Source organism: Anomaloglossus baeobatrachus, chromosome 6 (genome assembly GCF_048569485.1).
Source record: "Anomaloglossus baeobatrachus isolate aAnoBae1 chromosome 6, aAnoBae1.hap1, whole genome shotgun sequence".
Classification (NCBI taxonomy): domain Eukaryota; kingdom Metazoa; phylum Chordata; class Amphibia; order Anura; family Aromobatidae; genus Anomaloglossus; species Anomaloglossus baeobatrachus.
Window position 1 is genome coordinate 317,863,884 of NC_134358.1, and position 26,822 is coordinate 317,890,705.

A 26,822-nucleotide genomic window follows, 5' to 3' on the forward strand; every position below is an offset into this window, starting at 1 on the left:
CCCTGATTGACCAATTTATTGAAAAGAAAAAAAAAAAACCACAATAATCCATTTGGACGTCCCACGTCGCCTCTGGACCTTCTAGAATATGGGGGACACGTTCAGGGAACGTATCCCCCATTTTCTAGGAGGGCAGACCCTCCATTTGAGGAGAGTGGGTGCAAAGAATCTGCACCCACTCTCCCCGGGTCACAGCTGCAGAGTGCGAGCAGCAGCAGCAGCAGCCGCCAGCGTCCTGAACACAGGAAGCTGACAGCTGCGCTCTGCACATGTGACCGGAGTCTGCTGAGAAGGAGCCGGAGGAGGGGGCCGCGGGGGATCAGAGCTGCGACAGGTATGTATGACACCGGGGGACACCGGGGAACACCAGGGGGGGGGGTAGGGGGGGACCCGGCAGGGCCTAGGGAGCAGGTTTCTGTCGTATGTGTTATGGCACATACGACAGAAACCATAGGAACACTGTAAATGCGGCCGGCGCGCTGCTGTGCTCGCCGGTGCGCGCGGCCATCTTGGATTTTCGGGAGGGGGTTGGGGGTCGGGGGGGGCACTTTGGGGACACCGGGGGACCGGAGGGAACCGGGAAAAAGATTTATCTCCCATCTGGCATGTTTGATCATGCCAGATGGGAGATAAATCATTTTTTACCGGCGCGGTCATTTACTATAAGTTGATGATCGGTATACGGTGTATACCGGTCATCACGTGACTGGGGACCGGAAAAACCGGCCCGAATCATGATCTCCAGGGTCTCAGCTACCCCCGGCAGCTGAGACCCCGGAAATTTTCTGACTCTGGGGGGCGCTAGACCCTTTTTTCCGACCGCCGTTAAAAAGCGGCGGATCGGAAAAAGTACCCTAATTTGCCGCCGTTAAAAGGCGTATCGGCGGTCGTAAAGGGGTTAAGTATGGCGTATTTTTGAATGTGCTTGATGCAAATCAAAACATCCTGTTTGCAATTAGGGCACAAGTGCTGCCACTGATAAGGTGTCTGTGTGGCCCAATTTTTGGAAAAAAAGGGAGACTCCGCTTGGAGTAACCCTTGCTTGCTGTGTTTTTTAAAAATGATCCAAGATGAACAGAGCTGGTATCAGGAAATACTTTGCTACCTACCCCGGTGTCATCCTGGGGACGGTTAAGAATAGCGTATTTTTGAATGTGCACAACTGCTGCCACTGAATGGGTGGGTGTGTTTGGGGCCCAATTTTTGGGGAAAAAAAGGGAGACTCCGCTTGGAGTAACCCTTGCTTGCTGTGTTTTTTTAAAAGGAGCCAAGATGAACAAGTCATGGTTCAGCTAAGACTTTATCTACCTACCCCGGTGTCATGCTGGGGACGGTTACCGTATTTTTCGGACTATAAGACGCACCCTGGTTTTAGAGGAGGAAAATAGGAAAATAAAATTTTAACCAAAAAATATGGTCATGACACACTGTTATGGGGCGAGGATCTGCTGCTGACACTGTTATGGGGGTAATGTCCCCAAATTCTCTACTAAGGTACCCCATTCTGATAAGGATCCTCCTGCCTTGTATATGATCCTGCTCATATACCCCCCATCCTGCTAATAATATACCCCCCATCCATTCTGATAATATACCTTCCATCCATCATGCTCATGATATACCCCCATCCATCCTGCTCATGATATACCCCCATCCATCTTGCTCATGATATACCCCCATCCATCCTGCTCATGATATGCCCCCATCCATCCTGCTCATGATATGCCCCCATCCATCCTGCTCATGATATGCCCCCATCCATCCTGCTCATGATATGCCCCCAACCATCCTGCTCATGATATGCCCCCATCCATCCTGCTCATGATATACCCCCATCCATCCTGCTCAAGATATGCCCCCATCCATCCTGCTCATGAAATGCCCCCATCCATCCTGCTCATGAAATACCCCCATCCATCCTGCTCATGAAATGCCCCCATCCATCCTGCTCATGAAATGCCCCCATCCATCCTGCTCATGAAATGCCCCCATCCATCCTGCTCATGATATGCCCCCCATCCATCCTGCTCATGAAATGCCCCATCCATCCTACTCATGATATGGCCCCATCCATCCTGCTCATGATATGCCCCCATCCATCCTGCTCATGAAATGCACCCATCCATCCTGCTCATGAAATTCCCCCATCCATCCTGGTCATGAAATGCCCCCATCCACCCTGCTCATGATATGCCCCCATCCATCCTGCTCATGAAATGCCCCCATCCATCCTGCTCATGAAATGCCCCCATCCATCCTGCTCATGAAATGCCCCATCCATCCTGCTCATGAAATGCCCCCATCCATCCTGCTCATGATATGCCCCCATCCATCCTGCTCATGAAATGCCCCCATCCATCCTGCTCATGAAATGCCCCCATCCATCCTGCTCATGAAATGCCCCCATCCATCCTGCTCATGATATGCCCCCCATCCATCCTGCTCATGAAATGCCCCCATCCATCCTGCTCATGATATGCCCCCATCCATCCTGCTCATGAAATGCCCCCATCCATCCTGCTCATGAAATGCCCCCATCCATCCTACTCATGAAATGCCCCCATCCATCCTGCTCATGAAATGCCCCCATCCATCCTGCTCATGATATGCCCCCATCCATCCTGCTCATGAAATACCCCCATCCATCCTGCTCATGAAATGCCCCCATCCATCCTGCTCATGAAATACCCCCATCCATCCTGCTCATGATATACCCCCATCCTGGTAAATGGCGTGTATCCTGTGGCACAGGAAAAAAAAAATAAACGTTTATACTTACCCTTCCTCACTCCCTGAAGCACCGTTCTCTGTCTCAGCTGCAGCGCCGCTGTGTGGAGCCGTCACCGTTGTCTGCAGCATCGCGTCTTCCTGTCTGTGCCGGCGGTAAGCTGATCGATTCTGGTGGATACTAGCGGCGCGCACAGCGATGACGTTATCGCAGTGCGCGCCGCTAGTGTCCAGATCACCTGACCGCCGGCACAGACAGGAAGACGCGATGCTGCAGGGGGGCGGCTCCACACACGGTACACTGATTCACTGCACCCCGCGCTGATAATGATGCACGGGGGGCAGTGAATACAGCCGCACATGATCACTCCAGGCTGTAGTTGCCAGGGGTGATCACGGCCGGCTGCTAATTATGCACACACCCCCCCTTCCCGCCCATCACCCCGCCCACCTGTCAGCGCCGGTTTCGCTGAGAGATGATGGGCGGGAGGATGGGCGTGCATATGTAATGAGCGGGCCCACGTGGTCACGGCAGGCTGCTGCAGGCTGCTACAGCCTGCTGGTGCCGCCGATGACCCGCTCCACCGCGGCACCCTCATTCCCCGCACCCGCAACCTTATAGTCAGATCATAAGACGCACCCCCCACTTTCCCCCAACATTTGGGGGGAAACAGTGCGTCTTATGGTCCGAAAAATACGGTAATTATTGCGTATTTTTGAATGTGCTTGATGCAAATCTAGCTATGAAGTGTACAACTGGGGCACAATTGCTGCCACTGAATGGGTGGGTGTGTGTGGGGCCCAATTTTTGGAAAAAAAGGGAGACTCCGCTTGGAGTAACCCTTGCTTGCTGTGTTTTTTAAAAGGAGCAAAGATGAACAGAGCTGGGATCAGGAAAGACTTTATCTACCTACCCCGGTGTCATGCTGGGGACGGTTAATTATGGCGTATTTTTGAATGTGCTTGATGCAAATCTAGCTGTGAAGTGTACAACTGGGGCACAAGTGCTGCCACTGAATGGGTGGGTGTGTGTGGGGCCCAATTTTTGGAAAAAAGGGAGACTCCGCTTGGAGTAACCCTTGCTTGCTGTGTTTTTTAAAAATGATCCAAGATGAACAGAGCTGGGATCAGGAAAGACTTTGCTACCTACCCCGGTGTCATCCTGGGGACGGTTAAGTATGGCGTATTTTTGAATGTGCTTGATGCAAATCAAAACATCCTGTTTGCAACTAGGGCACAAGTGCTGCCACTGATAAGGTGTCTGTGTGGCCCAATTTTGGGAAAAAGGGAGACTCCACTTGGAGTCACCTTGCGGTGTTTTACATGATTTTAGAAGGGCATGCCATGCCTATATCTGTGTCTCATCCTCTTTTTCCTCGTAACGCTGTTTTGTTTTCACATGAGAATTTGTCCTTTTCACTTTCCCATGTGTTTGTGTTGTGTTGTGAGTTGTTTGTCACCTTTTGGACACCTTTGAGGGTGTTTTCTAGGTGTTTTTATGTGTTTGTGATTGCCTACCATTGTTTCCTATGCAGTTCGAGTTCGGTTCGTCGAACGTTCGACGAACCGAACTTGAACGGGACCTCCGTGCGGCGAACCGACCTCGAGCCGAACCGCGACCGGTTCGCTCATCTCTACTGGGGATACCTGGAGAGAGTTCTAACAGAATTCGGGTTCTTGGGGAAAATCAAGTCATCCATTCTAGCCCTCTACTCTTACCCAAATGCGTCAGTGTTGGCATCGGGGTTTCTGTCATCTAAATTTCAAATAAGTGATGGCACCCGCCAGGGGTGTCCATTGTCTCCCGCTATTTTTGCTTTGGTGGTAGAACCTCTGGCGGAAGCTATATGAAAAAACATATCCATTTCTGGTATAAGAGTTGGGGAATTTGAACATAAACTTGGTTTATACGCAGACGATGTGATAATTTCCTGTTCTAACCTTGCAGTGTCGATTCCAGCAGTGGTGAACACATTATCGAACTTTTCTAAAGTGTCGTATTATAAGCTTAATGCGGCAAAGTCTTTGATACTGCCGTTTAATGTACCGGTGGAGGCCAGGAGTGCGCTGGAGGGGGCCTTTCAATTCAAATGGTGCGACAGGGGGATACCTTATTTGGGTATTAAGCTGACACCATCGCAGATGTTAATTAAAGAAAACTTGGAACCTCTGATCCAAAATTTAGAAAAGGAATTGGGAAGGTATGAAAAAATATCTTTGTCCTGGATGGCCAGGATACAGTCCTTTAAAATGGTTTTCTTACCCAAAATATTGTATGTGCTCAGATGCCTTCCCATCAAAATTTCTCACAAAACCCTGATGAAACTTCAATTGTTGACTAACAAATTTGTCTGGGGTAGGGTCGCAGGTAAAGTGTTATACCCCCCCATATGACTTAGGGGGATTGGGCACCCCAAACATATCGGCATATTATGAAGCCTTACTAATTGAATCACTAAAGGAATGGTGGAGTCCAGGTAATTCACATAGATGGGCTCAGATTGAAAATTTCCTGTCCCGCCAGGGCTCGGTCAGAAGAATGATGGAAGCAGAATATTTGAGCCGTTCACGGTTCTCCCCGTGTGTTCCCATCATGTCAGCCTCCCCGGAGGTCTGGCGAAATGACTTGATTCATAAGATTCAGATTCCTCTTTCAGAGATTTCCCTCAAGTCGTTGGAATCTCAAATCCCCTTTTTGAATCTGTCCAGGTGGGAGGGATCGGGCATTACAGTGCTGGCGGATCTATACTCTGATTTGGGTGTTAACCCCTTTAATGAAATAGTACAGGAATAAAGGGCTGTTTCTATCAACACATCCAAACTAGGCATTTTCTGGCCTCTAAAGTCGAATCCTCTGTTACCTACAACAAAGGCTTTGGTATTTAAAAAGATAATTAAATCCAAAGGTATCTCCTTGACATACAAATGGCTCAATAACCCCCCCGAAGAGCAAAAATCTCCTTATATGAATAAATGGGACGTGGAGTTGAGTGTCTCTACCTCTCCTTCAAACTGGCACACGGCATCAGCAAATATCCAAAAATATTCCAAGTGTATAAATCATCTGGAACAACTGAAAAAAGTACACCTGCAATGGTATCGGTCCCCAGCCAACTTAGCACAGTTCCTCCCAAATTATTCGCCACATTGTTGGAAGGGCTGCCTCCAAAGGGGTACTCTTGGTCACTGCTGGTGGGCTTGTCCCAAGGTTTTCTCGTTCTGGTTGGAGGTGTTTGGCCTGATGGGTGAGCTGACAGGCAATCCTATTAATCCGAATCCAGGACTGGCAGTGCTAAACATGGGTATAGAGGAGTTCTCTTGGGAATCCAGGGGTTTATTAGTTCACATTCTAGTAGCTGCCAGATACTGCATAAGTTTGCACTGGAAATCCCCAAAGACACCTACATTAGTTGAACTATATAACCGAATTAATCTCCAATGCCAATACGAGTTCTGTCTGGCTCACTCAATCCAAAAACAAAATACTTCAGATTTGGGACACGTGGCTACACTCTGTATATGCATCCCCTGTCAGGCATCTGTTTCCAGAGCAAACTGTTGATAATTAAAAATGGGTCAAATAGGGTCAAAGAGAGTGTTACGCAGGGAGTTCACCCATACCACATGTCAATATTCAAGGTGTTTAAATCTCTGTTGTTGTTACTGCTCGGGCTACCCCGAAACGCCATCCAATTCCCTCCCTCCCCCCTCCCCCTCCCTGGTTGCCTCCTTGCAACCATCCATGGTTCTCCCCCTCTCCCCCACCTCTCTCTCCCCTCCCTTTTCTTATCTTCCTTTCTTACTCTCTGGTTCTGGTTGTTTGGAACCCTCATTTTGAGGATTAAAGAGTAAATTGGTAGGTTGACTCTATACGTATTGGGTATTGATTAACCTAAAAAAAAAGTTGCAACTTGCATCAGACATGATTGTTGGTGGTGTGACAGGAAATGTGAATCATAATCAAAGGTGATACTACCACATGTTACAGCGTTGTTCTCTTTGTGTATTATTGCCAATGATGCCTGAATTTCTCCTTTTTGTAATGTAACTTCCTACAATAAAAATTGATTGGATTACAAAAAAAAAAAGAGATGCAAAAAAAAAGTAATCATTGAGTCATAGACCCTGAAAAATGAGAAAGTTGTGGGTCACGGAAAATGACGGAAAAAGTGTCACTTTTTTGAACAAACTTCTGATTTTTTTTAACCCCTAATGCCGTTCATTTGCTCGTTCACAGTCATTCGGAGGTGTCACATGGTATGACATCTCTAACGATGCCGGATGTGCGTCACGAATTCCGTGACCCCGCCGACATATCGCACGATATATCGTACCGTGTGACACCAGCATTAGATAAATGTAAACATATACATGTTTGGTGTCTACAAACTCGTACTGACCTGCAGCATCACACTGACACATCAGTTTTATCAAATAGTGAACATGGTGAAAAAAATATCCCAAAAATAAATTGCACTTTTTTTTTGCAGTTTTTCCGCACTTGGAATTTATTTGCCGCTTTCCAGTACACTGTATGGAAGCCAAGGTAACTGATCTAAATAAGCAGCTTGCAACACTCAGGGGCATTGCAAACCTGAAGAGGAGTTTAGAGCTCACTGAGCTTTCTCTGGCTGGGGCCAGTGATATGTAGGAGGCTGGAGGTGGAGAAGATCAGGACCCAGAGGTAGGTAGTTGGGTAAGAGTTAGAAGAAGAGGTAGGGGGAAGAGTGTCAGGGAGCCTAGTCCTGACCTGGCACAACCTAGTAAAGAAGGGCCAGGACTAGGGTCACTCCAGCAGGACGTTGCTCCTAGCAACCAGGAAAACAACTGCTGTAAGAAGGAGGGAAATAGGAGTGCAGCAAAGCCCAGACAGATGTTGGTGGTAGGGGACTCTATAATTAGGCGGACAAACAGGGTCATCTGTCACCGAGACCGTGAATGCCAAACACTGTGTTGTCTGCCGGGTGCTCGGGTTCGGCATATTGCGAATCGGATAGATAGATTGCTGGGTGGGGCTGGGGAAAACCCAGCGGTCATGGTGCACATTGGTACTAATGACAAGGCTAGAGGCAGGTGGAAGGTCCTTAAAAATGATTACAGGGAACTAGGAGAGAAGCTGAAGTCCAGGACCTCCAAGGTGGTGTTTTCAGAAATACTACCGGTGCCACGAGCGTCACTAGAAAGACAGCGAGAGCTTAGGGACAGAAATACGTGGCTTAGAAATTGGTGCAGGAAGGGTTCGGGTTCATGGAGAACTGGGCGGACTTCTCAGTCGGCTACGGGCTCTACAGTAGGGACGGGCTGCACCTCAATGGGGAAGGTGCAGCTGTGCTGGGGGAGAAAATGTGGTCAGATGGATGGAGGAGCTTTTAAACTAGGATCTGGGGGGAGGGAGGGTAGTGGAGCAAAAAAGAGGATAGATAGAGCAGATAGAGACAGTGAGACGGTAGGGGTCAATGAAGGATTAGGGGGGATGGGACATGCAAGGAATGTAGGGAGGCTAGGAATAATAAAGGTGTTAATAGGATTAAATGTCTACTGGCAAATGCAAGAAGTCTTGCAAACAAAATGAATGAATTGAAGACTCTTATGTCAACCATGGATTATGATGTGGTGGGCATTACCGAAACCTGGCTGGATGAAAGCCATGACTGGGTGACAAACATACAGGGTTAGGCTGTGTGCACACGTTGCGTTTTTTACCGCGGAAACGCTGCGTTTTGAACCGCAGCGTTTCAGTGGCAAATTGCATGCGTTCAGCTTTCCCAGCAAAGTGTATGGGAAAGCTGAAAAATCAGTGCACACGCTGCGTTTCTTTCCGCAGCATTTTGGATGCCAAAAATCAATGCAGAAAGAAAAGCAGCATGTCACTTCTTTTGTGCGTTGTGGCTGCGTTCTCTCCCCCATTGAAATCAATGATGTGGGGTCAGAACGCAGCTACACCGCATGGACCTGCTTTTTTGTTGCGGTCCGCGGGCTTTGTCGGCACGCCAGAACGCAGGCATTTACCTGGAAGTGAGGTCAAGAGGTTTCCTGTTGACCTCACTTCCTGGCAAAGCCCCCGGTGTCGCCAAAGTGCCCGCCCCGACCCCCGACCCCCCTCCCGAAAATCCAACATGGCCGCGCGCACAGTAGCGCACCGGCCGCCCTGCTCCTATGTTATCTGTCGCATGTGCCTTGAGACATGCGACAGAAAAATGCACCCAGGCCCTGCCCGTTCACCCCAATTCCCCCCGGTGTCATACATACCTGTCCGGTCGCAGCGCTGATCCCCCGCGGCTCCCTCCTCCTTCACAGCAGACGCCGGCCGGTCACATGTTCCGAGCAGCTGACAGCAAGCACTGTGTTCAGTGTGAGCTGTGCTGGCTGCTCGGCACTCTGCAGCTGTGACCCGGGGAGAGTGGGTGCAGATTTTTGCACCCACTCTCCTCAAATGGAGGGTCTGCCCTCCTAGAAAATGGGGGATACGTTCCCTGAACGTGCCCCCATATTCTAGAAGGTCCAGAGCCGACGTGGGACATCCAAATGGATTTCTGCGGACCCATTTTTTTTATTAAATTGGAGAACAAGGGAATGATTTGGGGAGTGTTTTTTCTAATAAAAAATTTTTTGTTGTCTTTTTTTGCTTTTGTTTACTGTCAATTAGTTATGTCGGGTGTCTGATAGACGCCGTGACATCACTAATTGCTGGGCTTGATGCCAGGTGACATTACACATCTGGTATCAACCCCATTTATTACCCCGTTAGCCAACGCACCAAGGCGCGGGATGAGTTGGGGCGAAGCGCCAGGATTGGCGCATCTAATGGATGCGCCACTTCTGGGGCGGCTGTGGCCTGCTATTTTTAGGCTGGGAAGAGTCCAATAACCATGGCTCTTCCCACCCTGAGAATACCAGACCTCAGCTGTCAGCTTCACCTTTCCTGGTGATCTAATTTGGGGGGACCCCATGTTATTTTTTTTTTATTATTTTTATTTATAAATAAAAAAAAAAAACCTGGGGAGCCCTCCAAATTGATCACCAGACAAGATGAAGCTGCCAGCTGTGGTTTGCAGGCTACAGCTGTCTGCTTTACCCTGACTGGCTATCAAAAATAGGGGGGACCCCACGCCATTTTTTTTTTTTGTTTTTGTGATAAAAACTAGGCTAGGCACCCTTTAGTGCCACATGAAAGGTACTAAAGGTGCCAGCTTAGAATATGCAGGGGGGGTGGGACGTTGTATATATATTTGACCTCCATTGACGCTTTTTAGGCTGGATGCCCACAATCGGGGTTTGCAGCGTTTTGGGCGCAGATTGTTTTCCCTGCGTCCATGACGCTGCGTTGTGCAGTAGAAGCACAGTGGAAGGATTTTTAGAAATCTCATGCCCACTGTGCTTCTTTTCTCCGCAGCATAAACCGACCGGTGGCGCAGCTTCCCGAGCCTCAGCATGTCAATTTATGCTGCGTAGATGAGTGTTCTCTGCAGGTAGCATAGAGCTCCACAGCAGCCTGAACCCAAATCGTGGGCATGGGCAGCTGCGTTCTCCCGTGGGAAACACTCACATCTCTGCAGGAAGGCTGACACTGGGTACTAGACGCCGTGTCGCTGGATCATGGCCACATAGCCCAACAGTGAAAATATTGTTGCTACAGCTACATTTTGGGGGAAGTAGCTGTGGATTCAAAATGATTAATATACTCCTGAATAAAATCCTTGAGGGGTGCAGATTCCAAAATGGGGTCACTTGTGGGGGTTTTCTGATGTATAAGTACCCAAGTCTTAAAAAACGCACCTAAAAAAACGCATGAAAAACGCATGAAAAACGCATGCGTTTTCGATGCGTTGTTTCTCAAAAAGCATTGTTTACTATTCTCCCCTCTGCCAGAGGGTGCGTTTTTTTCCGCGCGGAAAAAAAGCAACGTGTGCACATACCCTTATAGTACATTTAGGAGGGATAAGAAAGAAAAAAAAGGTGGTGGGGTGTGTATATTTATCAAATCTAACCTAAAACTTGTGTTGAATGATGACATTGGGGGGAACTGCAACAATGTAGAGTCAGTATGGGTAAATGTACATGGGGAGGGGAATAATGGAAAAATGCTAATTGGAGTTTGCTATAAGCCTCCTAACATACCTGAACAAATAGAGGGTGAAATTCTGGAACAAATTGAAAGGCAGCTAATAATAATAATAATAATCAGGTTCTTATTATGGGGGATTTCAACTATCCAGACATACAGAGGGACAGAGAATCTTCTGGTTGTGCTAAAAGTTGTAAATTCTTATCTACCATTCAAGACTATTTCCTCTCTCAGATGGTAGATGAACCGACGAGGGAAGATAATTTGCTAGATCTGGTCCTGTCAAATAGACCGGATACAATTTCAGATCTACAGGTCCGGGAGCACTTGGGTAACAGCGATCATAATATGGTAAGCTTCAACGTAATATTCAATAGAACATTTCAAAGGGGAAATGCTAAAACCTGGAATTTTAGGAAAGCTGATTTCAACAAAATTAAGGGAAGAGCTTAAATGTGTAGATTGGGACAAAGTCATGGTAACTGGGGATACTGAACATAAATGAGGAAAGTTTAAGGATATACTGCTAGAGTCCTGTAAAAAACGTATAACCTTTGGTAATAAAATGTCCCGGAATAAAAAGAATCCACTATGGATAAATAAAGCTGTACAAAGTACAATAAAACAAAAACAAAGGGCGTTTAAAATCTTGAAGGCTGAGAATACAGAAATAGCATTTCAGGAGTATAAAGATATCAATAGGAAATGCAAAAAAGAAATCAAACAAGCAAAACTAGCTACTGAAACAAAAATCGCCAATGACATTAAAATAAATCCCAAAATCTTTTATAAATACATTAATGCCAAAAGGAGAACAGAGGATAGTATTGGCCCCTTAAAATATAATAACAAGTTAGTTATAGAGGACAAACAAAGGACTGATATATTAAATAAGCATTTCTCATCTGTGTTCACCAAGGAACTGACTGTAGCAGGCATCATTCAACAAGTGAAAAATCAAGGTTCACAACCCAATATAATTAATTTAACACAAGAAGAAGTATGCCTACGTCTGAATAAATTAAACATTGACAAATCCCCAGGGCCAGATGGCATTCATCCACGAATATTGAAGGAATTGAGCTCCGTAATTGACAGACCGCTGTATCTCATCTTTTTAGACTCGCTTGTAACAGGGTTGGTGCCTCAGGATTGGAGGATTGCTGATGTGGTACCCATCTTTAAGAAAGGTAAGAGGATAGATCCAGGCAACTACCGTCCAGTAAGCCTGACATCAGTAGTATGCAAAGTTTTTGAGGGTATTTTAAGGGATGACATGCAAAAATATGTTGCAGAAAATAATATAATTAATGACAGACAGTATGGATTCATGAAAGATAAGTCATATCTAACCAACCTGTTGGGGTTCTATGAGGGGGTAAGTGCAAACCTGGATATTGGTAATGCAGCTAATGTGATTTATTTGGACTTTGCAAAGGCATTTGATACTGTACCACATAATCAAAAATAGGTAATATCAGCTCACCAAGCCTGCTGCAGTCCCATAATCGTCCTGTGGTGGATGATCAGCGCACAGATGGTCAGAAGTCTCCAAATAGATATAAAATATAAATCCAGCGCAATCACATGGAATATTAAAAAGTTGTCTTCTTTATTGATAGTTTTTCATAAAATCCAAAAGGTACATGCAGCATAAAAATAAAGGATGCCCAGGTCAGAGCGACGCGTTTCAACAAACTGTCTTAATCATGGTCTCATGATCATGATTAAGACAGTTTTTTGAAACGCGTTGCTCTGACCTGGGCATCCTTTATTTTTATGCTGCATGTACCTTTTGGATTTTATGAAAAACTATCAATAAAGAAGACAACTTTTTAATATTCCATGTGATTGCGCTGGATTTATATTTTATATGTACCACATAATAGCCTTATACTAAAGCTCCCGAAGCAAGAACTAGAGGAAACTATATGCAATTGGGTAAGGAATTGGCTAAAAGATAGGAAACAAAGAGTAGTCATAAATGGTACATTCTCTAAATGGGCTATAGTCAGCAGTGGGGTGCTGCAGGGATCTGTGCTAGGACCAATTCTTTTTAATCTCTTTATTAATGACCCTGTGGATGGGATTGATAGTAAAGTGTCAGTCTTTGCTGATGACACCAAACTATGTAGGATATTAAAAACTGACCTTGATAGTACAATATTACAAAAAGATCTGGATAAGATGTCAGAATGGGCAGATACTTGGCAAATGAGATTTAATGTTCATAAATGTAAAGTAATGCACCTAGGACGGAGTAATCCTATAACTGCGTATACATTAAATGGAAGTAAACTCAGGACTACAGAACAGGAGAAGGACTTGGGTATTCTCATTACAAATAAGCTGAGCAGCAGCACTCAATGTCAAGCAGCAGCTGCTAAAGCAAACAAGATTCTAGGGTGTATAAAAAGAGAGATTAGATCCCGTGATCCCAACGTATTGTTATCCCTCTATAAATCACTTGTAAGGCCACATCTGGAATATGGGATCCAGCTTTGGCCTCCACATTTTAAAAAGTAGTTTAAATCAGCAGGAGAAAAGCAGGATTAGAATACCGCGCCAAACCACAAGAGTCCAGGTGAAGATAGTAAAACTCTTTTCTTTATTTTCACAGGTCTACGTGTTTCAAGGACATATCCGTCCTCTTCCTCAGGACAAATGTGCAGAGAATACTATAGCAAAAAAGAGGCTAAAGGCTCCCATATGTATCGTATGTTGAAAAAAACGCCACGTATTCACTAATGATGTCATCGACCTCCTCTACAACTCCAATTCTCTATGTTCATGATATCTAGATCACATGTTTATTAAGGCCATTTCTTCACTTTTCTTCACATGAATGTCATTTTTTTCCCCTAGGAATCGATACATTCAAATGCCCCATGCATATTTTTTCCATTTCATTTTTATTCTTATGGTTTATTTTTCATTTTTCTATCTTTTATTTTTTATTTTTTATTTTCATCATTGTCCTTTTTCATTTGTTTCATTCTTTATTTTTTGTCCCCACCAGTTATCACATTTTCATTATTTTCCCCATATATTTCCCTGTCTATATTTCATTTTATTGCTTCACATTTTTTTCACCACTTCTTCCCTTTTTTTTTTTTCTTTTTTTCTTTTTTCTCACTTTTTTCTTTTTTTCTTCTTTGCTTCCTTTTCTCTCTTTTTTCTTCCCTTTTTCCCTTTTTTTCTTTTCCTTATTTTCTTTTTTCCTCCTTTGTCTTTCTCCTTCTTCTTTTTTTCCTCCTTTTTCAATTTTCTTTTTTCTTTTTTCCTTTCTTTTTTTCTGCCTTCAACATCCAGAACTTTATCCACCTCCTCACATGCTTATCAGCCACGAGGAAGTCGATGACATCATTAGTGAATACGTGGCGTTTTTTTCAACATACATATGGGAGCCTTTAGCCTTTTCTTCGCTATAGTATTCTCTGCACATTTGTCCTGAGGAACAGGACGGATATGTCCTTGAAACGCGTAGACCTGTGAAAATAAAGAAAAGAGTTTTACTATCTTCACCTGGACTCTTGTGGTTTGGCGCAGTATTCTAATCCTGCTTTTCTCCTGCTGATTTAAACTACTCCTTGCTGCGGGACCGCTGCCGTCCACGTTATCTACATGCTTTCAAAGGGGTTGTGACTGACACAACCTCACCAGGTGAGTGTTCCTTTTGACATTCATCACCCTTTGTCATACCGGGTAAGACCCTATTGCGCCTTATCTCTCCACAGCTTTGCCGTGACATTTTAAAAAGGACATTCAGAAGTTAGAGTCAGTTCAAAGGAGGGCAACTAGACTACTACAAGGAATGGAAGGCCTCCCATATGATGAAAGGTTGAAAAAGTTAGATATGTTTAGCTTAGAAAAAAGACGTCTCAGAGGAGATCTCATTTATATGTATAAATACATGTGTGGGTAATATAAAGGACTGGCACATGACTTATTCCTTCCAAAGACAATACTAAGGACCAGGGGGCACTCACTGCGAGTGGAAGAAAAGCGATTCCGACAGCTAAATAGGAAAGGGTTCTTTACAGTTAGAGCAGTCAGACTGTGGAATGCCCTACCACAAGAGGTAGTAATGGCAGATACTATAACAGCTTTTAAAAAAGGGCTGGATGATTTCCTCAGTACACACAACATTGTTGGTTATAAATGACTTAGTGACCAAATGTAGAACTGGTGGAGGAAGGTTGAACTAGATGGACCTAGGTCTTTTTTCAACCTTAGTAACTATGTAACTATGTAACTATGTATGGTAAAACTTATGGTTTTATTTAAAAGTACAACTCATCCAGCAAAAAACAAGCCCTTATATGGCAAGATTAATAGAAAAATAAAAAAAGTTAAAGCTCTCGAAGAAGGGGAGCAAAAAAAGAAAACAAAAAACGGAAACCAGCTAGGGGGAAGGGGTTAAAGCCTAGGACACACGGCAAGAAAAATGGTGTGAGTGAAATGCGATAAAAAATCACATTCCACTTGGACCAATATTACTGTATGGGGCAGCACCAATGAGCAATTATTTTCTGATCCCTAATCGGACCAGGAAAACAGTCGCAGCATGCTGCGAATGGAATGTGATCCTGTTCCACTCGCACCCATGCAAGTCTGTGAGGCGAGAAAAACATCGCACTGCTCTCGCATTCCACCGGTGTAATGCAAGAGCAGTTAGAGTATTGCAATTTCCGGCAATGGAGGAGATAAGGAGGTGAATCCCTCCCTCCCCTTCGCAGCGCCGGCCCTCCCCTCTGCAGCGCCGTCCCTCCCCTCTGCAACTGTGGTTTGATTGTACGATTGGACCACAGTCACATGACACTCTCATGACACTCAGCTCCTGCTGTGCTGCGAGCGTGTGCCGAGTGTCATGCGAGGAGTCCAGTGGGACTTTTTCAGATAGAGGTTGACCTTTCAGATTCAGAAGCACTAAAAAGTAAAAATTAAATAAAGTAATGTATTATTTATTTATGATTTATTAATAAATTAATAACAAATATAAAAAATATACACCCAGAATTGGGACCTGACAGATTCCCTTTAAACTTCACCTTGTTTATATAGGCTTCATGAACAATTGAAAACAAACAAACTCAAAACTCTAACAAAAATCAAGAGAATGCCAAGAGTGAATAATGTAATGAAAGCAAAAGGTGGCTACCTTGAAGAGCCTAGAATATAAGACATATTTTTAGTTGTTTCACACTTTTTTGTTAAGTATTTCATTCCACATGTGTTAATTCATAGTTTTGATGCCTTCAATGTGAATCTACAATTTTCAGAGTCATGAAAATAAAGAAAACTCTTTGAGAAAGTGTGTCCAAACTTTTGGTCTGTACTGTACATTAGCTTACCAGTGACATCCCTAGAATAAGTTATTATTATATATCGCTGCTAACGAACAACTTTTGTGACGTTGCTAGCGATGTTGCTGTGTGTGACATCCAGCAACAACCTGGCCCCTGCTGTGAGGTCGTTGGTTGTTGCTGAATGTCCTGGGCCATTTTTTAGTTGTTGCTGTCCCGCTGTGAAGCACACATTGCTGTGTGTGACAGCGAGACAGCAACAACTAAATGTGCAGGCAGCAGGAGCCGGCTTCTGCGGAGGCTGGTAACCACAGTAAACATCGGGTAACCAAGAAGCCCTGTCCTTGGTTACCCGATATTTACCTTTGTTACCAGCCTCCACCGCTCTCACTGTCAGTGCCGGCTCCTGCTCTGTGCACATGTAGCTGCAGGACACATCGGGTTAATTAACCCGATGTGTGCTGTAGCTAGGAGAGCAAGGAGCCAGCTCCCTGCTCTGTGCACATGTAGCTGCAGCACACATCGGGTAATTAACCCGATGTGTGCTGTAACTAGGAGAGCAGGGAGCCAGCGCTCAGTGTGCGCTGCTCCCTGCTCTCTGCACGTGTAGCTCCGTGCACTGGTAACCAAGGTAAATATCGGGTTGGTTACCCGGTATTTACCTTAGTTACCAAGCACAGCATCTTCCACGCGGCGCTGGGGGCTGGTCACTGGTTGCTGGTGAGCTCACCAGCAACTCGTGTAGCGACGCTCCAGCGATCCCTGCCAGGTCAGGTTGCTGGTGGGATCGCTGGAGCGTCGCAGTGTGACATCTCACCAGCAACCTCCTAGCAACTTACCAGCGATCCCTATCGTTGTTGGGATCGCTGGTAAGTTGCTTAGTGTGACTGGACCTTAAGGGTACCTTCACACTTAGCGATGCAGCAGCGATCCGACCAGCGATCTGACCTGGTCAGGATCGCTGCTGCATCGCTACATGGTCGCTGGTGAGCTGTCAAACAGGCAGATCTCACCAGCGACCAGTGAACAGCCCCCAGCCAGCAGCGACGTGCAAGCGACGCTGCGCTTGCACGGAGCCGCCGTCTGGAAGCTGCGGAGACTGGTAACTAAGGTAAACATCGGGTATGGTTACCCGATGTTTACATTAGTTACCAGTGCACACTGCTTAGCTGTGTGAGCAGGGAGCAGGGAGCCGCGCACACTGAGCGCTGGCTCCTTGCTCTCCTAGCTACAGTACACATCGGGTTAATTAACCCGATGTGTAATGCAGCTACATGTGCAGAGAGCAGGGAGCCGCGCACACTGCTTAGCGCTGGCTCCTTGCTCTCCTAGCTGCTGTACACATCGGGTTAATTAACCCGATGTGTACAGCAGCTACATGTGCAGAGAGCCGGAGCCGGCAGCACAGGCAGCGTGAGAGCTGCAGAGGCTGGTAACTAAGGTAAATATCGGGTAACCACCTTGGTTACCCGATGTTTATCTTGGATACAGCTTACCTCAGCTGTCAGACGCCGGCTCCTGCTCCCTGCTCGCTTCATTTGTCGCTCTCTCGCTGTCACACACAGCGATCTGTGTGTCACAGCAGGAGAGCGGCTTTGAAGAAAACGAACCAGGGCTGTGTGTAACGAGCAGCGATCTCGCAGCAGGGGCCAGATCGCTGCTCAGTGTCACACACAGCGAGATCGCTAATGAGGTCACTGCTGCGTCACAAAAAGCGTGACTCAGCAGCGATCTCGGCAGCGAGCTCGCTGTGTGTGAAGCACCCCTAACACACAGACATCTATAGCTTATCACTTCTAGAGCACATACCCTATTGTTTACCCAACTTCACACTAAACTGCGCCAGATAAAGAAAAACAGCGACATAGTGTCGCCATGCAGAGTAAGGTTATGGTCACATGTTACTATTTTTTTAAACAAATATAATACTTTTTTTTATACAGAACCAGCAAAAGCTCTGCAATGTCAGAAATACTGAATTGGAATACTGCTGCTTTTTTTTTTTTTTTTTTTTTTTAAAACTCCAGCATGTCAATTCTTTCAGCATTTTTGCGGATTGTTTTCACCATAGAAAGCAATGAGTGTGCAAAAATGCTGCAAAAAACCTCTACCATATGTGTTTGCTGCTTTTTTAGTGATTTAAATTAACTTTGGTGAAGCACCGCTACAATTTTTTTTTTCTTTATCACCGCTGTAGTGGTGTCACTAGTGCACTAGTGTGTCATGGTATAATATGATCTCAGGGGGATCTAGGATCAGACGATTACAGCATATTGTTGATCACAGATTATTATCATTATTATTTATTATTATAGCACCATTTATTGGCGCTTTACAAGTGCAAAGAATATACATAAAAACAAGCACAACAATCAAGAACATTACAAAAACAGACTGGTACAGGAGGAGAGAAAACCCTGCATGTGAGGACTCACAGTCTACCCACTTTAGTGCCACTTGCCGTTTACCCTGAGTGTAGGAATATTTAATATCATCCATTGCTGAAGGATATAAGGTTCATTTCTATCTTGCTGTGATCTAACTGGTGTTACGGTTGCTGTGGCTCTGGAGACTATGTCCGGATTTCTTGCTACTGCACATGTGCAAGCGCTGGAGACTAAGTCCTATCTTGGAGCCATTGCACATATGCGGGTGACATCATCGCTGACACGAGGCCACATGTCTCTGACACCTTCTAAGCTGATTGGCCACTGGTCATGTGCTTGTGACACGTGGTCACATGTCTCTGACACCTTATATGCTGATTGGTCGCTGGTCATGTGCTTGTGACGCTTTGCTCGGTGATAGGCCAGCGTGACGTCATTGCTGTCATTCTGCCAGCGGATTGGCTCTGGTGTGCTCCATCTTGGATGAGGCACAGAGTCTATATAAGACCCTGACGCACGCCGCCTGGCGCTCAGTACTCTTGGTTCATGCATGAGGGTAGACTCCCTGTGCACGTCCCTCTAGGCATCTCTCTGTCTATGCTAGGTGTGCGCTACCGGCAGGGTAGCGTTCTTATACCTTACAGCTTCGGCTGCAGTCCATATCCTTACCTCTTAGTGGAGCGGACATAGGCAGGTGCCTGAGGCACATGGTCCGGCTGGGCCTTGTGATTCTACTCGTAGGTGGACGTTGCCGCTAGGGTAACGTTCCTTATACTGCGTCTGGCAGTTGTTCGTATCCTCGCACACTAGGGGAGAGAACAGAGGTAGGAGCTTTGTGCGGCTTATGCTGCTGTCCGTCTCTTTTGCACCACTAGAAGAGCGGACCTAGGCAGGTGCCATATCTAGTGGTTCGTGTCCTCACACACTAGTGGAGCGAACGCAGGTAGGAGCTTTGTGCGGCTTACGCTGCTGTCCGTCTCTTTTGCACCACTAGAAGAGCGGACCTAGGCAGGTGCCATATCTAGTGGTTCGTGTCCTCGCACACTAGTGGAGCGAACGCAGGTAGGAGCTTTGTGCGGCTTACGCTGCTGTCTGTCTCCTGGCACCACTAGAGGAATGGACCTAGGTAGGTGCCATTTCACACTCACTGCTTTTTTCTCTGTGATCTTTAACAGAGACCATTCCACACACCCTCCAAGAAAAGGGAGGAATTGCTTTATTTTCTAATTATATTCCTCTGTGAGTTTAACAGAGGTATTGCACTCTGCACTTGTGCTATTATTTTTTACAGTGGCACACTTATATACCCCTTATCCTCTGCCATAGTCTGCAGCAGAGTCTTTGCACGGTGGACCCTGACTGTCTGACATTCCTTTAGGTTTTATTATCAGACAGCCCCCCGTAATAACAGGTAGATATAGTCTGTTATGATTATTATTATTATTATTTATTTATAGAGCACCATTGATTCCATGGTGCTGTACATGATTATGGCTTGTTCACTCACCATCATCATTTGGAAAGGTCAGGATATGCAAATCTCACAGCTTTATAAAAATTCAGCTTCCTCTAACCTTGTGCGAAAAAACAGCAGGCATGGGTTCTTCTAAGCAGCTGCTAGCATTCTAGAAATTAAAATGGTGGAGGCCCACAAAGCAGGAAAAGGCTATAAGATGATAGCAAAGCATTTTCAAGTTGCCCCTTCCTTAGTTCAAAATGTAATTAAGAAATGGCAGTTAACAGGAACAGTGGAGGTCAAGATAAGGTATGGAAGACCAAGCAAAATTTCTTTGTGAGATGCTAGTCGTATTGCTAGAAAGGCGAATTAGAACCCCCCATATGACTGCAAAAGACCTTTTGGGAAGATTTAGCAGACTCTGGAGTTGTAGTACAGTACATTGTTTTACTGTTCAGACACACCTATACTAATATGGTCATCATGGAAAAGTCATCAGAAGAAAACCTCTCATGAGTCCTCACCATAAAATTCAGCTTGTGATGTGAAGTGTGATGCATTTTGGAAACAAGTCCTCTGGACCAATGAGGTTAAAATAGAACTCTTAAGCCACAATAATCAGAGATACAATATGTGTGGAGAAAAAAAGGGCACAGAATTCCAGGAAAATAAATTTTTACCAACCATTAAGCATGGGGGTGGACCAATCATGCTTTAGGTTTGTGTTGCACCTAATGGCACAGGGAACATTGCACAGGTAGAGCAAAGAATGGATTCAATGAAATTTCAATAAATTCTTGTTGCAGACATAACACCATCTGTAAAAAAAAGGCAGATGCTGAAAACAGGATGGCTTCTAAAAATGGATAATGATCCTAAACACACAGCAAAATCCAAAAGGTGTAAGTTGAAGGTTTTACAATGGCCCTCATAGTCCCCTGATCTGAATATTCATGGAAAATATGTTTTTAGACCTCAAAAGACAACTCATTCAAGATGATTCAGGAATCCCACAAAACTGGAAGACCTTTCCAATGAATAATGGCAGAAAATCCCTCAAACAAGGATTGAAAGATTCTTGGCTGGTTACAAAAAGCGTTTACAAGCTGTGATACTTCCCAAAGGGGGTGCTACTATGATAGGTATTAACCGTGTAGGTTGCCCAAACTTTTGCATTTTCCTTTTTGGTAAATGTTAAGATGTAAAAGCTTAAAATATATTTTTTTTGCCTAAAAATCAGATGAGCAGATCAGTGACAGTAATGTCTCTAACCTATCTGTTATAAAAGTGTTATTGGTCTAAACTTACATTATATGTAGATCATTTTATGGCACATGAACCTGCCTCTTTAAAGAATAATATTTCTGTCACAAAACACTTAATATTATCAGCGAAGTGTACATATTAGGCCTGTGTTATGTTCCAACACCTTGTCACTGGTTAGCATTCCAATCCCATTACATTGTACACTGCAAATAAGTCTTCAGACATTACTTGTCACATTGATGTGAGAACAATAAAAACTTAAGTTTATCAATGTAGGATACACAGCCTCAAAAGACGCATTTGTTACATGTCAGCTTTCATCATGAGATTGCAAAACCAAATTATCTCATCGGGATAAGAAAAACTAGTATGATTTTACTAACTCTGGTGAGTTTATCAGGACTGACATTTCATCTGCCAGTCTTGTTCCCAAAGCTCAATGGAGTAAGATATGCCAAATTTATTAAGAGCAGCATACCTCATGACATCTTTTGAGCTGTTTATGTATCAGAACATGAAATTAATGCTAGCTCTGAGCTGGCACAGATTTTTGCTACAATGTACACCAGTTTTCTATGGTACATGAAAGTGAATTTGTCGCTGTGTTATTGGTCACGTCTCCTTTTCTCAGTTCAAGCCACTCATTACATATCGTAGGTTTAATAACTTGAAAAATGTATTCGTTCAAAATAGGATACAACACCCCACCACTTGGTTAGACCGAACCTGCCCCTCAGGTAATTTCCGATGTGGCAGTTGCCGGTTTTGCCATATGCACATCACTATGAATCCTTTGAAGATCGGAACTTGTGTTCATCCAGTGAAAACATTTATTTCATGTAAAGCAAAATTTATTGTCTACGTAATTTTCTGCCCATGCAGCCGGTTTTATATCGGCAAGACCATTCGACCCCTGTACGTTCGGTTCAAGGAGTACTATAATGCTATCGTCTCAGGCAAACATTTCCTTGGCTGATTGCCCACGTATGTGATAGTCATAACAGCAATCCTAATACATTGAGATTTGCCAGTTTAATAAGGGTTAAACTCCTTCCTCGGGGGACATTCACATAAATTATTTCTTCAAACAGAGGCTAGACTCATAATAAAATATAAAGCACAAGGTAACTTGCCTTAACGATAGGAATGAGTTGACTGTTTTCTTATAATCTATAAAATGTCGTTGTATTTCATGTAAACTACATACTACTTCATGTAGTCATTTTTCCCTTATTTATATCCCCTCATTATTTTATTGTAACACTCCATGCCTTCTTTTTCATTTGGATAGTGAGGTTGACCTGGTGCACCTTTTTCAAGGGGGTGGTCTTTATTCACTTTCATGGACCCATTGAAGCTCACGCCAGCGCAAAACGATCGTAGTCCTAGTGGAGCCAGCACCCAGCCTCGCCACTACAGTTTTAGTGCACACAGATTGAATAAACGTGTTTCATCTATTTGGCTCTGGAGCAGTGACACTTTTTCTCTTCTCCTACATTTCACTTCTTTAACTAAGGCTTGCCAATTTTTTAAAAGTCCTGGAACAATTCTGATGGACAAAAAGTCATATTTACTGCTTGTGTCGCACCAGGGATGTCACTCCAGCTTCAGGGATGCCACAGGGTCTTCTTTTAATATGGCAAACAGGTATGTTAGTTTTTGTAAATGTGTCATGACGCCACTCACGGCTTGCGGTCAGGGATATGGATGACCGCCACTGCAGATTTTATGAGCGCCTGGGGCTGATGGAGTCTGCAGTCAGATGGTGTGGCCTCCCATGAGTGGGGCAGGCCCCAGGGGCTCAGGTGTGTAGAATACCGGGTTCCAGAAAAACTCAGGAAGAGTCCAAAAGTCACTTAACTGAGATTCACTCTGTGCAGCACTGGTGTTTAGTGTAAAAGCAGATCTAAGATTGCGTACCACCTTCTGCTGATACTCCTGCATATGTGCGTCCCTTTCTATGGCAGGACTTATTTTGCCAAATTTTGTCTTGTAGCGGGGATCTAACAGTGTGGCAACCCACTAGTCAGCATTACCGACAATCTGAGGGTCATTTTGTAGGTAGTGCAGCAAGAAGGCGCTCATATGTCTTGCGCATCCAGGAGGACCAAGTACTTGCTGTGTTGGTGGTGGAGAGGTGAGAATCATGCCTCCTTCCTTTGCACTCTCCCCCCAACCTCGCACAGCCGAAATGTGAGCCAGCTCTCCCTCATCTGCTGAGTCTTCCATGCCCATCGCCAGTTCGTCCTCCATTTCTTCATGGGCTCCTGCACCTTCCTCAACAGTTTTGCTGATACCATGTGCCCTTGTTAATCCCTCTCCCCCACCGTCCTATGCCTGCCGCCTTGGTGCTGCTGACCGTCTGGATCTTGTAGATCTTGTTATCCCTTCTGCATATGACTCCTCCTGTACTTCCTCCCCTTCCTCTTGTCCCACCACCTGACTCCGAATAATGTGGGCTCCAGCATGTAGATGACCGGAATTTTCATGCTGATAATGGCATCGCCAGTGCTAAACATCTTCGTCGACATTTGTAAACTGCGAAGAAGGGTGCATAGGTCTTTGATCTGACACCACTCCAGCAGCGTCATCTACACCACCTCTGGATCTAGTTAGCCCAAGCTATACGTCATAACGTATTGCAGCAGGGCTCGGCGGTGCTGCCACAGATGCTGCAACATGTGCAGATTCAAATTCCTGCGTGTCGGCACATTGCATTTCAGGCGGTGAAACGCCAGACCGAAAGACTTCAGGAGCGATGCAAGTTGTTGAGCTGCTGGGTGTGAATGGTGGAAGTGAGCACATAGCGAGCGTGCCCGCTGCAGAAAACCATGTAGGCCGGGATGGTGGTTTAAAAATTGCTGGAGAACCAGGTTCAACACGTGAGCCGTACAAGTCACGTGTGTCACATTGCCCTGACGAAGGGCCGCAACCAGATTTGCATCATTGTCGCACACGGTTGTTAAGTCACCACCGGAGTCCGCTCCATCAATTTGTACTACGGTCGCCAGGTGACACCGTGTTCCTTTCGTGCATAGTGCTTATGATGGGAGAGGAGTCGATGCCAGCGGCGCCGGTGGATGCAGGTTCTGCTCACCCACCGGGCTGCATTACCTTGAGATATGCAGAACCACTGACTGACTGTAGGTGGTGGGTGTCTCACAGCTGAAGTACCATCATTCAGCTACAACCAATGGGAAGACACCACACCCTTTTTTAGCCCCATCCTGTCTGCTGACCACTGCCAGACATAGCTCTAAACCTCTGGTTCCTGTTCCGCCCAGTTCTGTTTTGGAATTTTGTGTGCTGGTTTCCTGACTACGTCTCCTGCCTGCTGTTTATGTACCTCGTTGCCCGATCCACATTTTACCTCTGCTTGTTTTCTGATTAAGTCCTGGCCGTCCCATTCTGTTCCTGTTCCTCAATTCATGGTTTGACCCTGCCTGACTACTACTCTCTCGGACTGCAGCCTTCCAAAGGTATTGATCACCTTGGGCCCTGTGTAATTCCAAATCCCTGTATAGGGGTTAAAGGGTTTCAGGGTTCTGGGGGTCCTGCTTGTTGAGTGTCTTCCCTCTAGCCTATCCTTTACAGCCCGTCTGAGTCTGTGTATCCAGGCAGGCGTTATGCCGTGCCCTCTGCAGAAGTCCATGTAGGCCGGGATAGTGGTTTAAAAATTGCTGGACAACCAAGTTCAACACGTAAGCCACACAAGGCACGTGTGTCACATTGTCATGGCGAAGGGCCGCACCCAGGTTTGCATCATTGTCACACCCAGCCTTCCCTGGCTGCTGGTTGAGTGGAGACAACCATTGATGAAACTCGGTCTCACTCTCCAGAGCTTACCGTCATCAACTCCTCAGCGGTGTGACTCACATTTCACAGACATTTCAAAGTAAAGAGTCGACCGCCTGATGCCGTTGAGCTCTGCTGCCACCATAGTAAGGAGGTGTGTGGGATTCCTTGTGCGCAGTTACAACGCGGGTGGCCTGACCACACAGGGTTTGGGCGGAGGTGAAGGACCCAGCCGAGGTTGAGGAGGCAGAAGCAGTGTAGGAACTTCTACATACAGAGGAAGGATTGACACACGACTCGTGGGGACGGCAAGACTTGTACAGCAGACCCTCCTCCATCTCTCCCCATAGTAACCCATTGCCCAGTCAGCGACATGTAACGCCCCTGTTCATGCTTACTGGGCCAAGTATCTGTGGTGAAATGCACCCTGTCACACACAGTTTCTCAAAGAAGCGGTGATGTTTTGTGCAACATGCTGGTGTAGCGCGGGCATGCCTTTGTTGGAGAAGGAGTGGCCACTGGGCATCGGCTCTTAGGGCACTGCGATGGGCATAAGGTCTCGAAAATCCTTGGTTAAAAAGGTTGGAAAGGCAGCATTTCGGTAGTCAACAGTTTGCAGATGCTGAAAGTCAACCTCAAAGCCATGTCATGCCCTTCTAAAAGCATGTAAAACACAGCAAGGGGACTCCAACCACAGTCTCCCTTGTTTCCAAAAATTGGTCCACACACACCACTTGACTGGCATCAGTTGTCCACCATTTTCAATCTTAAAAAGATGCTTTGCATGAAGCACTCTCAAAAATACACCAGCCTTTCGCCTCGTCAGGATAACACAGGGGAAGAAAAGTCCTCTGTGATCCATGACTTATTCATCTTGGTACTTTTTGAAAAAAGCGAGGGGACTCCAACCACAGTCTCACTCATTTCCAAAAATTGGGCCACACACAAACCACTTGACTGGCATCAGTTGTCCCCCATTTTCAATCTTAAAAAGATGCTTTGCATGAAGCACTCTCAAAAATAAACCAGCCTTTTGCCTCCCCAGGATGAAACAGGGGAAGAAAAGTCCTCTGTGATCCATGACTTGTTCATCTTGGTTCTTTTTTCAAAAGCGAGGGGACTCCAACCACAGTCTCCCTCGTTTCCAAAAATTGGGCCACACACACACCACTTCACTGGCATCAGTTGTCCCCCATTTTCCATCTTAAAAAGATGCTTTGCATGAAGCACTCTCAAAAATACACCAGTCTTTTGCCTCCCCTGGATGACACAGGGGTAGAAAAGTCCTCTCTGATCCATGACTTATTCATCTTGGCACTTTTTTTAAAAAAGCGAGGGGACTCCAACCACAGTCTCACTTGTTTCCAAAAATTGGGCCACACACACACACCACTTGACTGGCATCAGTTGTCCCCCATTTTCAATCTTAAAAAGATGCTTTGCATGAAGCACTCTCAAAAATACACCAGCCTTTCGCCTCCCCAGGATGACACAGGGGAAGAAAAGTCCTCTGTGATCCATGACTTGTTCATCTTGGTTCTTTTTTCACAAGCGAGGGGACTCCAACCACAGTCTCCCTCGTTTCCAAAAATTGGGCCACACACACACCACTTGACTGGCATCAGTTGTCCCCCATTTTCAATCTTAAAAAGATGCTTTCCATGAAGCACTCTCAAAAATACACCAGCCTTTCGCCATCCCTGGATGACACAGGGGTAGAAAAGTCCTCTGTGATCCATGACTTCCTCATCTTGATGAACGTTAGTCTGTCCACATTGTCAGTGGAGAGACGCGTGTGCTTATCTGTCAGCACACACCCA